Source organism: Phoxinus phoxinus (genome assembly GCF_949152265.1).
Source record: "Phoxinus phoxinus genome assembly, chromosome: 4".
Taxonomy (NCBI): domain Eukaryota; kingdom Metazoa; phylum Chordata; class Actinopteri; order Cypriniformes; family Leuciscidae; genus Phoxinus; species Phoxinus phoxinus.
The window spans coordinates 40,568,671-40,583,984 of NC_136879.1; the positions used below are offsets into that span (position 1 = coordinate 40,568,671).

The 15,314-nt window shown below is 39.5% G+C and overlaps 1 long non-coding RNA gene across 1 annotated transcript; it reads right to left on the reverse strand.

The window, feature by feature from the left end:
* Positions 1-5,294: 5,294 nt before the first annotated feature.
* On the reverse strand, positions 5,295-9,993 carry LOC306997129. Its single transcript, XR_013797271.1, has 3 exons — positions 9,828-9,993; positions 6,603-6,895; positions 5,295-6,351 (listed from the first exon to the last, which is right to left on the reverse strand). It is a non-coding gene; the product is annotated as an uncharacterized lncRNA (long non-coding RNA).
* Positions 9,994-15,314: the final 5,321 nt, after the last annotated feature.

The window sequence follows — 15,314 nt, forward strand, 5'->3', positions numbered from 1 at the left end:
GGCCGCTTCAGAGACTGATCTAATTGTCTGTCGTAGAGCCTGTCCATGGATGCCAAGGTCTTTCAGCAGTCTGATGGTAGAAGAAGCCACAAAACATCTGCATCCCACTTCAACCGAATGGACTTTCGCTTTCCATCCTCGTTGTTGAGCGTCTGCCACCAGTTCTATATAGCGCAGTTTCTTGCGTTCATAGGCCTCATCCGTTGAATTCTCCCATGGGACTGTGAGCTCAGTGATGTAAACAGACTTCAATGAAGGGGACCAGAGAACCAAGTCTGGCCTAAGGGTGGTGACAGCAATCTCAGGTGGAAAGATTAGTTGCTGGCCAATATCGACTAGCATCTTCCAGTCCCGGGCCATGGCTAGCTTTCCAGCTTCTGGTTTGGTAGGGGGATGGTCGGGCTTTTTCTGTCCCTCTCAGATGAAAGGTTGGGGCCGTGATGGAATTGATTGCTCACAGGGGCAAGGAGTTGGTGGTATTCCTCTTGTTGTGTCTCCAGGTGTAACGACCTTGTGTCCATTTCCGCCCAGTTAACAGGGGTGGAACGGCATTGCTGATGGTCTGGTCTCAGGAGTCCTTCAAAGGCATCTGGAGTCTCACTTTAGAGCACTTGTACTCTTCGGTGAGGCTCGTGATGAGGCTCGTGACCCCTATGCCGTAGAGGCTGATGTTAGTCAGACAGCGTGGGACGCCGAGCCATTTCTTCACATATGAAGTCATGGTTCGCTCCATCTTCTCCACATTTGTTATTGGGAGTTCGTAGATAGTGAGTGGTCACATTACCCGAGGGAGAAGTCCAAATTGCAGGCACCAGAGCTTGAGCTTCCCTGGCTGTAGGGTACTGTTGGTAATGTCCTGCCTTAATTGCTGCACTTGGTCTTTGTCCCTGAGGCTTGCATTGTACCATCGTTTGACAGGGTGACATCATTGCGTTTGACAGGGTGCTCAGACACTGTTGGTATTGGGTCATCCCCAATGTAGAACTTCACATCTTTAAGCTGTCTTGAGACTATTGAGATTAACTATTGAGATGCTTCGTGACTTGTTCGGTTTGATTTTCATCCGGGGCCACTTGATGTTCTCCTGCAGTTTTCCAAGTAGCCGCCTGGTACATGCTGCAGTAGTGGTCAGGGTGGTCATGTCATACATGTATGCTCGGATAGGTGGAAGGCGGATCCCGTTCTTAGTTTGCTCACCCCCCACCACCCATCTTGAAGCCCTGATGATGACCTCCATGGCCATTGTGAAGGCCAGGGGTGAGATTGTACAGCCTGCCATGATGCCTAATTCTACGCGCTGCCATGATGTTGTAAAGTCGGCTGTTGTTAAACACAGTTGCAGCTCTTCGAAGTAGACTTTTACTGGACTAGTGACGGATGATGGAACGTGGAAGAAATTGAAGGATTCCCAGAGGAGGTTATGGGGAACTGATCCAAAGGCATTGGCCAGGTCAAGGAAGATGACATGGATGTCTCTCTTGTCTTTCTTCGCCTCTTGGATCTGGTGCCAGATCATGCTGGTATGCTCCAAGCAACCAGAGAACCCAGGAATGCCGGCTTTCTGTACGGATGTATCAATGTACTTGTTCTCCTCCAGGTAGGTGGACAACCTCCTTGCTATCATGCTGAAAAAGGTTTTTCCCTCAACGTTGAGAAGGCAGATTGGCCGAAATTGACTAATGTCTGTCGCATCCTTCTCCTTGGGAATTAGTACCCCTCCAGCCCTTCGCCACACCTTACGTATTATTCCCTTCTGCCACACTATCCTCATGAGCCTCCAAAGATAGCGTAGAACATCTGGTGCATTCTTGTAAAGCTTATACGGTACATCATTCGGCCCAGGGGCTGATGCTGATCTTGCGTGCCGTACTGTACTGTACTTCCTTCCATTTTGGAGGGCCAGTCTCCAGGTTGAATTCGGGAGGTTGAATAGGTGGGATGTCATGTGGGATAACCATTTGTTCGTGCCTTTTTGGTTCGTGCCTTTTTTACCTTTTCCACCTTTTCCAGATGTTCTTCCAGTTCCTGCTTTGGAATTTTCAGGATTCTGCTTTTTTCCTTAGCGAAGAGATCTTTAACGAACTTGAAGGGTTTTTTGTAGAACCGTGTTCTTGTGTGTTCCTTCTTCTTGTGAAGTTTCCTCAGGGTCTCTGCTCTTTGCAAGGTTGCCAACCGACACTTGATGTCCCCCTGGAGTAGCATGAGACCCTCTCTCTCTGCATCAGAGGCCTTCTTCCACTGATTTCTCACCTGCTTTCTCGCTCTGACCAGCATTTCGATCTCTTGCTGCCTCCTGGATTTGGCTGGTGCTGGTAATGCTTTGTCACTTCTCCTTGTGTTTACTCCAAAGCGCTCTTCTCAGTAGTGGTCTTCTCAGTAATGATGTCACCCATCCTTTCCAGGTTTTTTTAATGCTGTGCCCACTTGTTGCTCCAGGATTTTTGTCAGGTCGTTGACTATTTCCCACTCTCTCTTTTTAACAGCTTTGGGCCTTAAGACAAACTAATTCTTCCTCATCCATAAATTCTAGTATCACATCCCCATTAACATCATTCTTAACCCCCCACAGTGTGCTATGTGCATTAGAGTCACCACACCATATCACTCTCCCTCTTGTATCCTTCCAATTTCTGCTAATTGGCTTAATTCTAATTGCCTACATGGATTATAAAAAAATATTATTTCTATATTACCTTCATTTGACCAAACTCAACTACAGTGTATTCTAGAATCTAGATCATTCCCTCTTTTAATTTCCCTATATTGAATACCTTTTTGTATAAATGTTATGACTCCCCCACCTTTTCCATTTTCTCTATCTCTCCTTATTGAAGAATATCCTTTAAAATACAGAAATCCAGTTTGGGAATCATCCAAGTTTCCTGTATACAAATAACATTGGGTTTTACACTTTGATTATCAATATTTTTTTTTAATTCCTGTCCATTCGCTATTAAGCTCCGGGCATTCCATTGCAATATAATCAAGACCATTAACCCGAGCCAACCCATCCTTGTGAGTGTTGTACCTCTTCATTTAAAGTGTCTCTGACTGATTCCCACAACAACTCTTTCACACACAAGAATTTCTCAGCGGATTTAACTATAATTTTAATTCTCTCTGTCCTACATGTAGTCTGTGCTGAGCAATTGACGATCTCAGCCATGAACAACACAAAGTTTTTTTTAGATACAATCAATGTTTCCTCTTTAATTTTGTCGCACTTTGTGCACTGTTTTCCCTCTTTAACAACTGAAGCTGGACCTACCACTACCCTTTTAACAGTCTTTGTTGCTTCCGCATAGGATACACCTTTATTTACTTTGATCCGCTGTACTTCCTGTATTCTCTTGTTCACTTAACATCCTCTGTACGCTGAACTGGAAGTTTATCTTCTTCAAATGTTATCACAATTGAGAGGCTATCGGTTATAACTCCATCTCTTCTCGTTTTCAGTCGCTTTGCTTTCTTTACCTTGGCATCCTTTGACATCATCCCCTGATTCCCTTAGCGGGATATGAGGAACTTCTTCTTCATCTGTGTTTTTTATTGGCAGTTTGCAAACAAAGTGCATTACCGCCATCTTCTGGATTGAGGTGTGAACTCATTGGGATGTAATTTTATATATGTTACTAACTAAAAATAAATGAAATAAAATAAAATTTACTGTCCGGGGGAGGGCTCTGAGCTCGGAGTTCGGCCCGAACCAAGATTACTCCCCCCTAAAAGCCCCCTAAAAGAATGAGGTGGGGAATGGCGTAGTTCAGGGGTTCTCAAAGTCTACATTCAAAGGTCCAAATCTGAATTTTCAGCAATGTCAAAGGTCTGGAAATAATTGGTTATTACAAAACTTGTTTTTAATTGCGTCAGCATTTATTTTATTTTTTTTATCAAAGACCGCCATAAGAGAGCCCTGGTAAGATCATTTCGGTTCTCTACTTTTAATGAAGATGATTGTGTGTTAAGCGTCTGCGACTTACTTTCACTTTGATTTGCGATAGTTTGCACGTTGGCTTGATGAATAGATGCTCAGCTGCGGCGATGCGTGTTGCAGTAGCGTCTGGCTATAACATGACATACAGCCTATAACACGCTCTCACACATTTATTTTTTTGCATTTTTGTGAGGAGTACAATTTATATATGTGGTTTCAACAACCAGATGCATTTACATTTGTCCAGTTTCGTCTGCAAAGCAGCCCAGACCTCCTGATGTGGTTTGAGCAATCGGATTTAAATCTGTCTCGAATGCGTTTCGGAGGGCAGTTACACCTGGTCTTTTCACGATTGGATAGATCGCATGGACAGAAAATGCATGAAGTGGCCAGGTGTAAACAGCCCCATAGTGGCGTTTGCCATTTCTCTTCACAACTCACTGTCTCATTACAAATCAAACAGAACAGCTTTGTGCTGGATCTCTGTCCACTCCAATCATATTTGTAAACTCTATTTTCTTCGTCAACTTTTTTCCCCCTAAAACTTACATCTCATCCCATCCTAGCCCTCACTGCGGTGAAGAGTTACCCGGTTACGTCAAACTTCAACTTTAAATATCTTGCCTTCGCTTTCATTTCGGACCATCTCCAAAAAGACTAACTACAAAAAACTAAACAAATGATTTTAACAAGCGTTTATCAAAGTAGGAAATCCACACTTTTAATCCCTTACACACAATTAGTGCTCTTGAAATACGAAATGGAGGCGGGTCCGGATTGAATTCTCTCCGGGTCCGGACTTTGAGAAGTGCTGGCATAGTTGTTCGACAAAATCCAGCAAACGGCTTCTGATAGCATGTTGAATATTTTAGGGCTGCTTTTGCATCCGAAAGTTAAACGCACTGCAAAATAATATTTATATCGAGCCAGCGAATCCGAATAGGTGCCATGAATCTGGATGGATAGGGATTACTTTGAAATCAGATGTAATGTCAATTTTGGCAAGCCAAGCACCCCGACTTGCGATTTTGATCATGTCGATTGCCTGGTCTATGTCGTGGTATTTAAGCGAAAATTCATCGAGAAAGCCAGAGTTTGCTCAAACCAGTCTCGAACTTTACCTGTTAACAACTGTAACCGGCTTTGTGCAACAGGCCACAGGACGTTTTTATTGTTTTACTAAGAACTGCCTTACACTGACAGCTAAATGACAAGTCAGAAATTTACAACTCAAAAACAACTTCCACAAAACTAACGTCACAGAACTAAAGTTTATTTCACTATACGTTTGCTTTATCTTAATCTCATTTATCTTAATTGTTGGATCTGTAGAAACCTTTTACTCACAAAATCACACATTGTCAGTGAAATTGTCATTTTATTTGTAGTTATTGTACAGATGTACGTAGTTATTGTGTATACATCTGTTTATGTAATAACAGGCTTTATGTAACTACAACAAAAGTAAAAAAAAAAAAAAAAAAACTGATCAAATTCAGGGAATTGTTTCATATATTAACAAATAACTGATTTTTTTTTCTACATTTGTTTCCAGTCTCTTTTAATTTAGGTATTTCTTTGAGTAAGCGTTTAATTATTTAATTCATTAATTGAAATAATTTTCTTTTTTGTTCTCGAACATATAAAACACAAATCTTGTGGCATTCACAGCAACACTAGTTCATTAGTTAAGTAACTACACATTTACTTCATGTGAACCAAACAAATTGTTGCTCACTGTGACACAGAACAATGCTTTCTAATATGAGTCCCTAGATTAGATGATTGGGTGAAACTCTTCCCACACTGAGTGCATGTATACGGTTTCTCTCCAGTATGAACTCGCTTGTGTGATTTCAGATATCCAGACTGAGTGAAACTCTTGTCACAATATGAGCACTTGTAAGGTTTTTCTCCAGTATGAATTCGTTGATGCCGTTTCAGTTGATCAGCTGTAGTAAAGCTCTTCCCACAGTCACAACACACATGATCTCTCACTTCATCATGTGTTTTCTGGTGCTGTTTAAAACTGTTCAGCCTTGAAAAACTCTTTCCACAGAGAGAACACACATAAGGCTTCTCGTCTGAATGAACTTTCAGGTGATCTTTTAGATCTGATGAAGAAATAAAATCTTTACCACACTGATCACAGTTAAATGTTTTTTCTCCAGAGTGAACGAGCATATGATTACTGAGAGTTGATGCTTGAGTAAAACTCTTTCCACACTGAGTGCATGTATACGGTTTCTCTCCAGTGTGAATTCTCATGTGTGCGTTAAGGTTTCCTTTATGTGAGAAACTCTTTCCACACTGAGTGCAAGTGGGCAGCTTTTTGGCTTTTGTTCTTTGAATTGTAAAGTTACGATGTTCCTCCTCTTCATTCAGTTCTTGTCTTTGCTCTTTCACTCTCACCTGGTCTAAAATACACAGAAATATAGTTAGAATCAGTTCAAGTGAACCCTTATTTAATAGCAGAAAGCAACAGAGATCAGATCTTTCACTTTTCTGTCATTCACTTGTTAATATAGTAAAAATATGTCTGACAACTGCTATATACAAGGTAATGATCATTTAGATGTATTTCTCTATCATGTATCATCCATATACTGCTTATTAATTCACATTTACCAAAGCAGTCAACAATGAAGAATCAAGAATGGACACCAACCTATTTGTTCCTCAGTATCTTCATATTTTATTCTGGATGTTTCTAGATAACTCATGTCTTCAATCTCCTCTTTAATAAACTCCATCTTTAACAGTCACACAGATTTCAGCTGCTACTCCTGGAGTTTGTCCTTCTCTTGTAGGATGATGAGAATATTCCCAGTATTTATTGGTGAATTGTTGTGGGAGGGGATTCACTGAGATCGTTTTATTGGTGTCAAGAGGCCGAAACAAACTACAGCATCATCACCTTTAACTTCAGTTCTTGTCTTTGCTCTTTCACTTCCATCGGGTCTGAAACATATTAAAACATTTAGAATGAGATCAATGGGATTAATTAGAATTTTCGGTCCCACTTTATATTAAGTGGCCCTAATACCTGTGAACTAACATGGTAACTACATGTGTACATAGTATGTAACTACAGTGTAAGTACACATTGGTACATAGTATCTACAACTGTATTATTAGTGTAACTACACGTATGTAACAACCCACGTAATGGTATGTGTAAGTACAAATGTGTAACAGGACATTGGTAACAACACTTTTTTCAGTGTAACAGGAATTATGTAACTACATTTTGTAACAACATGTAGCCTATTTGTTGTTCCACTTCCACATGCAGTCTTAGATACTGCAGTTACCAGTTGATGTACACAACAATTACCTTAACAATTACACTTTATATTAAGTGGACAGTTCCTGAGGAGTTACCATGTAACACTGGTATCACAAGGTGAAACTTTAGTTGTAATTCAACATTAGTCCTGCCAGTCATAAATACATGTATTCCAACTGGTAACTGCAGTATCTAAAACTGCATGTGGAAGTGGAACAACAAATAGGCTATATATTGTTGTTACAAAATGTAGTTACATAATTACTGTTACACATGTGTACTTACTGAAGTGAAACCAATTTGGGTAACACTTTATTTTACGGTGCCCGTGATACAGAGTAATTACATAATTAAGTACTTAGTAGTAGATGTTGTAATAACATGTAACTACATGTACTTAACATGTAATTAAGTTATAGAACAGCCTGTACTTACACATTGTAATTACACACATGTAATAGGCAGCTACTGTTACACATATGTAACAAGCCGGGTCAGTTACATATGTGTTACCAACTTGGTACAATGTAATTATATAAGAAAGTACTTAGTACTACACAATGTAACAAAAAGTACTTAAATATGTTACTAAGGTGTGAAAAAGCCTGCAGGGGTAACATGGGCTGTTACGCCTATGTAATGGTCAAAGTCTGTTACACAGCTGTTAGTGTAACCGGGAGATCCAGATCTGTACTTTAGTTTGGATTAACTCACTAGTTCACAGCATAAATACATGTAGTAGCTTCCTAATTACATTGCAATTACATAATATTACACAGGGATAAGCTACGTAAAATAAAGTGTATCAAGAATGTACTTAAGTGTACTTCATGTGTATCTACATACCTTATCTGTACTGTAGTTTGGATTAACTCAGTTCACAGCATAAATAGGCTACATGTAGTAGCTTCCTAATTACATTGCAATTACACAATATTACACAGGGATAAGCTACGTAAAATAAAGTGTATCAAGACTGTACTTAAGTGTACTTCATGTGTATCTACATACCTTATCCATCTGTACACATGAAGTACACTTAAGTACAGTCTTGATACACTTTATTTTACGTAGCTTATCCCTGTGTACTATTGTGTAATTGCAATGTAATTAGGAAGCTACTACATGTAGCCTATTTATGCTGTGAACTGAGTTAATCCAAACTACAGTACAGATAATGTATGTAGATACACATGAAGTACACTTAAGTACATTCTTGATACACTTTATTTTACGTAGCTTATCCCTGTGTAATATTATGTAATTGCAATGTAATTAGGAAGCTACTACATGTATTTATGCTGTGAACTAGTGAGTTAATCCAAACTACAGTACAGATGGATAAGGTATGTAGATACACATGAAGTACACTTAAGTACAGTCTTGATACACTTTTTGTTACATTGTGTAGTACTAAGTACTTTCTTATATAATTACATTGTACCAAGTTGGTAACACATATGTAACTGACCCGGCTTGTTACATGTGTGTAACAGTAGCTGCCTATTACATGTGTGTAATTACAATGTGTAAGTACAGGCTGTTCCATAACTTAATTGCATGTTAAGTACATGTAGTTACATGTTATTACAACATCTACTACTAAGTACTTAATTATGTAATTACTCTGTATCACGGGCACCGTAAAATAAAGTGTTACCAAAATTTGTTACCAATGTCCTGTTACACATTTGTACTTACACATACCATTCTGGGGGTTGTTACATATGTGTAGTTACGCAAATGTTACAGCTGTAGATACTATGTACTAATGTGTACTTACACTGTAGTTACATACTATGTACACATGTAGTTACCATGTAAGTTCACAGGTATTAGGGCCACTTAATATAAAGTGGGACCGAATTTTCAAGTGAACCCTGATTTAATAACAGAAAACAAGTGAGATCTGCTGATCAAATATTATATTTTTTTATGTACCAAAGTTTAGTTGTCATCCTCTTGTTGATAGTCAAAATGTGAACGACAACTGCTGTACAAGATCATGATATAAGTGCATTTATATTCCTAGATTTGCTTATTTTTCACAGCCATTATGATTGGCATCTAACAATATATTAAGCATTTGAACTAATTAAAAAAAAAATCATAAAATCAGCCATGATTTTTTTTTTTTTACGTTGAAAAATATGTTTTGTGTAGAAGGTAACTATTGAATTAAACAAGATAATCTGGTTATTCAGATAATAGGTTAATGTTTTGTCTTTAAACTTTCATACAAATCAAAATTACACACCAGCGAATTTAGTCAAAAAATGTCTTGTAAATATATAGCACATTTCACACAGCAACACAAATGAACCACATCTGCAGTTTATTGACAGACAATAAACACACACACCTTCAGATTCACTGTCTTTCAGCTGAAGGATGCATGAGAAAATACACATTAATTATCATCTAACAGTAACTGCAATCTAAAAGTCACAGATCAAAATAAAATAACATCAAAATAAAAGCTAAACCCATTCAGCTTTATTGTAATCGCGCTCGTACAATCAGGGTCAATAACCAGCAAACACAACATAGAGACAAAGCAACTCATAATCTGAAAACAGGCATAAAGTCAGGCAGCAAACTTACATAAATCAGTCCACAATAGAAAGCAGTTCAGGACAGCAGCAAAGAATCACGAAGAGAATAAACAGTCCAAGAGTAATCCACGGGAAGACAAAAACACACGAAGAAACGCTCAGAGATGTTCACCAGGGAAAAACAAAACTTCACAATGAGGAACTTCTTCTTCTGTGTTTTTTGTTGGCAGTTTGCAAACGAGACACATTACCGCCATCTTGTGGATTGAAGTGTGAACTCATTGGGGTGTCACTTTATATATGTTACTAAACAAAAAATAAATAAAATAAAATAATAAAACCTAAATCCTATTTGCAAGCTGAGTTTCTTTCATAAAGTTCATAACATCCTTAATTATATATTGTGTGCCAGGCAAACTCCATAGGTTTTTTAAACTCAATCCATTTTCCGTTGCCCTCTCTAGTTATTTTCCTTTTGTTGAGTTAATCTAAAAATTAATTGATTTATTTCATCTAAAAGATCTTGCTTACATATAGATTTTCCACTCTGAATACTTGATAGCGAGGACCTGGAATCTGAGAAGATGACTGTCATATGCGGTTTAACTTCCTCTAAAATAATGGCCATTATTTCAACTGAGAAGACTGAGAGATGATCTGAAGATCTTTTTGGATGTTTTTATCTGCTCTCGCACCTATTCTCTGACTTAGTCAGTTTTGTAGACAAACAGGCAAAGATTGTTTCTTATCCACTGTTTGGCAATATTCAAGATAACAAAATGGCACAAGACAATCTCAAATTCAAACCAAACAAATCAAGTAGCTTTCAGGTCAAAGAAAGGAAAACCACATTTGCAACAAGTGTGACACCTATTCCAGAACTCACAAAACAAAGAAGAAAGGAAAAGGATGGAGCAAAAGCAAGCCATTGAACCCTCTGCTTTTACTGCAATAAAGACCATGGATTGGATGTTTGCAAAGTTCTGAAGCCACGGAAAGAAAAACTTGACTTTCTGAAATCTAATGGCTATAATCTTGTGCTATGGTTGCTTATTACCAGGTCACACGAGTAAAGGTTGTGTGCAAAGACTTACTTGTCAAAAGTGCTCACTAAAGCATCCAACCATACTTCATCTCCCAGACAAGCCAGTGCTTCCAGGGTCTCAAAACCGAGACAGCTCCATTACTGTCACAGAGTCATGTAACGTAACCAGTGAAACTTGTGGTTGTACTGGGGCTGGTCATTTAGTGTGGCCATTGTACCAGTTAGAGTTAAGGCGAGACACTACAGGCGAATAGGGTACAATTTTTAAATAATAGATATCACCATGAAACTTGCTCAGTTGATTACTTGCTCAATTATATAAAAAAAAAATGTATTACAAGTTTTTGAAATTTGAATATGTAATTATGCAAATGAGGTATTATCTCATTAAATATGTGTGATTTTGCATATATTTTCGGTAGATAGATCTGAACATATGATAAGCTAAGTGCAAAATTCTTTTTTCTTTTTGTTTACACACAAGATGACAAAAAAAAAACTCAAAACGATTTTCGTCATATTTTTTTGATTAAAATTTCACATAAATCAGGCCAGGAATGATTTATTAACAAATCCCTTGGAAAATATCTTCAGAATACTGCTAAGTGTAGAATTAGTAAGTTTGGTGTACATGGGTGCTACATAGGCTGAGATGTTTCTACTGAAGAATGACAAAAAACTCATTTTGAGAAAACGGCATTTAAAGATTTAAATAGGGGAATTTAATACATTTCTATTGAAAAAAATTGCTCAAAAACAGAATAAATGCTCAGGCCCTTAGTAATAACAATATATAATATTTCAAGCTCATGAAAACTGATTATTTAATAACATGGCAGGCATACAAGGCCTATAACTGCAGTAACTCAATTAATTAACATTGGCGTATCATGCACAAAGTTGCCAATAAAAACCACGCTAGACAGTTGTATGGACACAGAACAAGAACAGCAGTAGCTTTCACAGCTTTCTAAAGTCTAATGATCCATTCCAGCACCATATGTAGGTCCCTCTGACATGCCTTTTCACTTTCTTGTCTGTGCTCACAAGTTTTCGTTTTCGTTTTGCACTCGCAGACTGAACAGCGTTTGCTTTGGACACCCTGAGCAGGTCTGCCGGCTTGATGGTGTTCACTGTAATAAGTGTGCTCTCCAGCCATAAGTTTGCCATCACATTAAGCATAGCTGAGGGACCCCTTATTAAAAGAGGAGATGGCCATGCTTGCCGCTGCCTCGACCCTGTTCTTGCCTACAAAAACAGTTGTTGGGCAGCGGGCCCATATCACCGAATTGAGGCACTCATTTGCATTTTGTGTGCCACCATGCTGCATTCTTTGCAGCAAGCTGTCGCTTGACATGCGGTGATAGATGGGGAGAAGTTTCTGGCCCACCTCATGGGATAAGTAATTCGCAGCATGTCGTGTGTGGCTTTCGGGGGTCTCATCTTTGTCTTCTGCCCTCCGACACCAACACGAAGATGGATTGCACCTAGTATGCAATGGTGTTTCATTTGTTGACATGCAGTGGAGAAGGCCTGCCCATATCTCTGCTTTCATTGTATCCACTGACCCCTGGTTATTCAAAATTGCCCCCCTGTAATAATTTAGCAGTGTTTTGCATTTCTTTGCGGTCAGTTTCCCCAAACCCTTGCCTCCCAATTTGCGCTCGGCACTAAAATTCTTGGCACAGTCAGTGTGCGTCTCCCTCCAGCTGTCAAATTCCTCCACAGTAATCTTCCCCTCATTCTTGGCACTTTTCTTTAGGACACAAGCATGACAGTAAGAGGATAAGACCTCAAAGTCAATGACCTGTAAGGGTGTCAATGCAAACACCAATGCCATAATGGGAAGTGAAGCCTCTTTTTTGCCAGGTGCCATCAAAAGAGACACCAATGTTAATTATAGCATCAGCATCTTCCCTCAGGCTCAGCAACTCTGACAACTCTGGATCAACATCTGCATAGGCCTGCCGGATCTGCTCCCTAGTCTTGTGCAGTGACTCCAATCCTCTCTCAATTTCTGCAACTAAAATAAAAATGCATGTTGTTTCAAAAACTGTTACTTTTTTGTTGAGTTTATTGAAACAGTACACTTGAGTGGCAAAACCCCAATTTCTTTTGGAAAGGACCACGGAGCAGACCATGCAGTCATAGCAGCCAATTGGACAAGCAAACCATAAATGACTATAAAGAATAAGGCCATCCTATAATGTTATACTATTACAACAGATCCATAATCTGAGGCTGCATTAATGTATTTTGGTTTAACCACTGAACTGAAACCTCAAAAGTTGTACTGCAAAAGTAAAACTGACCAATACAACACAATGAATGAGATGAAAATATGTTCACTGTTACAACAACACTATGATAAATGTAACAGGTCATTACACCTCCAAAATCAACATCCCTGTAACCATCCCTGTTTTTAAAGCCTACCTGTCACTCTCTTGTCCAACGCATTCTCATCCTAGGGCGTCATATACTGACGCTGTTGACATTTCGTTCACATACGACGCGCATGGTACCCTTTCTCGTCAATATAATGTCACGTACGCACACACAAACAGGTAGATCCAAAAGCTGTATTATTTATTAGGGTAATCCGTACTCACAAAACCAGTCCAGGCAAGGGTCAAAACCATATAAGCAGTCCAAAAACAAGAAACAAACACTAAGACAAACCAAGACAGATTCTGCGAAGCGGGTGACAAGAAACAAGGATTCCAGAACAAGTGATTAAACAGACAGGGTATAAATAGACAGACACTAACAAGGTGAGTGGGAACAGCTGAGTGTGATAATGAGTCCGACAAGGGTGATGGGGATTGTAGTCCAATAGTGACTGACACCTGTGGGGGAAAAGGTCCTCTAGTGGCTACCCAGGGGACATCACCCAGACATTGTGACATATAAGACGCGTTCGGTTATGGGTAGGTTTAGGTATGGGGTAGGGTTAGGGTTAGACCGCTAGGAGGCGCCGTTTGGCCATTTTTATATGCGTCTCATATTTACGCGAAAGGGTGCCATGCGCGTCGTATGTAAACGAAATGTCAACAGCGTAAGTATATGACGCCTTCGGATGAGATCGGGCTGTCTTGTAATGCCTCTGGTATGTTTTCAGATGAAGGGAAGGGATCCCCAACACCTTGCTGACCTTCCTCAGTGCAGCATATCCCATCCCTAATTCATGGGCCAAAAGCACCATGCGGACATTCACGTCAAAAGTGACATCACCTCTTGTCTCACTTTGCAGCCGTGTGGGTGTGTAGATGCTTCGCCTATACCCACTCTTTCCTTTACAATTACTGCACTCTAGAAGCAGACTGCTGCAAAATCCATGGTTCACTGGATCAATGTTAATAAATAGATCCGATGCGGCACAATTAGGGCACAAGAGATAATTTATTAACTCATTCAGACGTGCGACATGCATAATCAGCCACTGCTGTGTCGCACAGTCAGCGGCACTCTCATTAAACCCCTCACGGTTTCCCAACGACAGCTTACGGTCAGATGTGCTGCTTCCTGATGGCTTTTCAGCTAATCCATCCGATTGCTTTTCCTTTTCACATCTTGCAAAGCGCAATTGCTGTTTTTTTCTTTCCTTGAAAGTTGTGGTGTTACCGGCATTTTCGGAGGTCCCGCGGTAAGCTAAACACAGAAGTGGCGGAGTACACCACGTGATGCGTCTGAGCGAATCACGTTCGCAGAAACCAGCAGTAGCCAATGAGATTTCGTCATTAGCTTTAAACCCCCCTTTGGACATTCACGATTGGTTACTGATAGAAAGGAAATGCCCATATTTGGGTTACATAGCGGTGTTCATGAGATTCAGAGCTTTACAACGATACCAGTCATGACAGACTTCAGTAAACAGACAGAACACGGCATGTCACGTTGGAATGCTAACTTCTTGGTAAATTCGGGTGAAACTTACTGCCGCAAGTAAACAAAATGTAATAAAATAAACATCTTAATGTAAGTTTTCTTTATCTGCTACGTTTTCTTTATAGCAGCATGAAAGAAAACATATTAAAGGAGTAAACTAGCCCAAAATCTCAAAACTGACCACTGCATGAAAAATCAATGTTTTTGCCTGCCGTGTCTCGCCTTAAGTAAAAAAAAAAAGTGATCATGAGGTTATGACCTACGCCTTCTTGGACCCAGGAAGTTCTGCATCATTTTGCACAGAACAGCTAATGAAGAATTTAAAGCTAACTGGTAGGAAAACAAACATCCTGCTTTGTACCATGGGACAGGAAGGGTCTGCAAGTACATGTTTTCCCCAAACTGGAAATAAGCGGACTGAATGAGAACAATTTTGTTGATCTCCCTCAGGTGTTCTCACAAAAAGAGATTCCAGTTAAAAATGAAAACTTTCCGCAACAGAAGGATGTTAAGAAATTGAAAGGAGGTACATCTTCCTCAGATTGATGCAGGTATTGGCTTACTAATAGGAACAAATGTACCCAAGATTCTTGAGCCATGGCA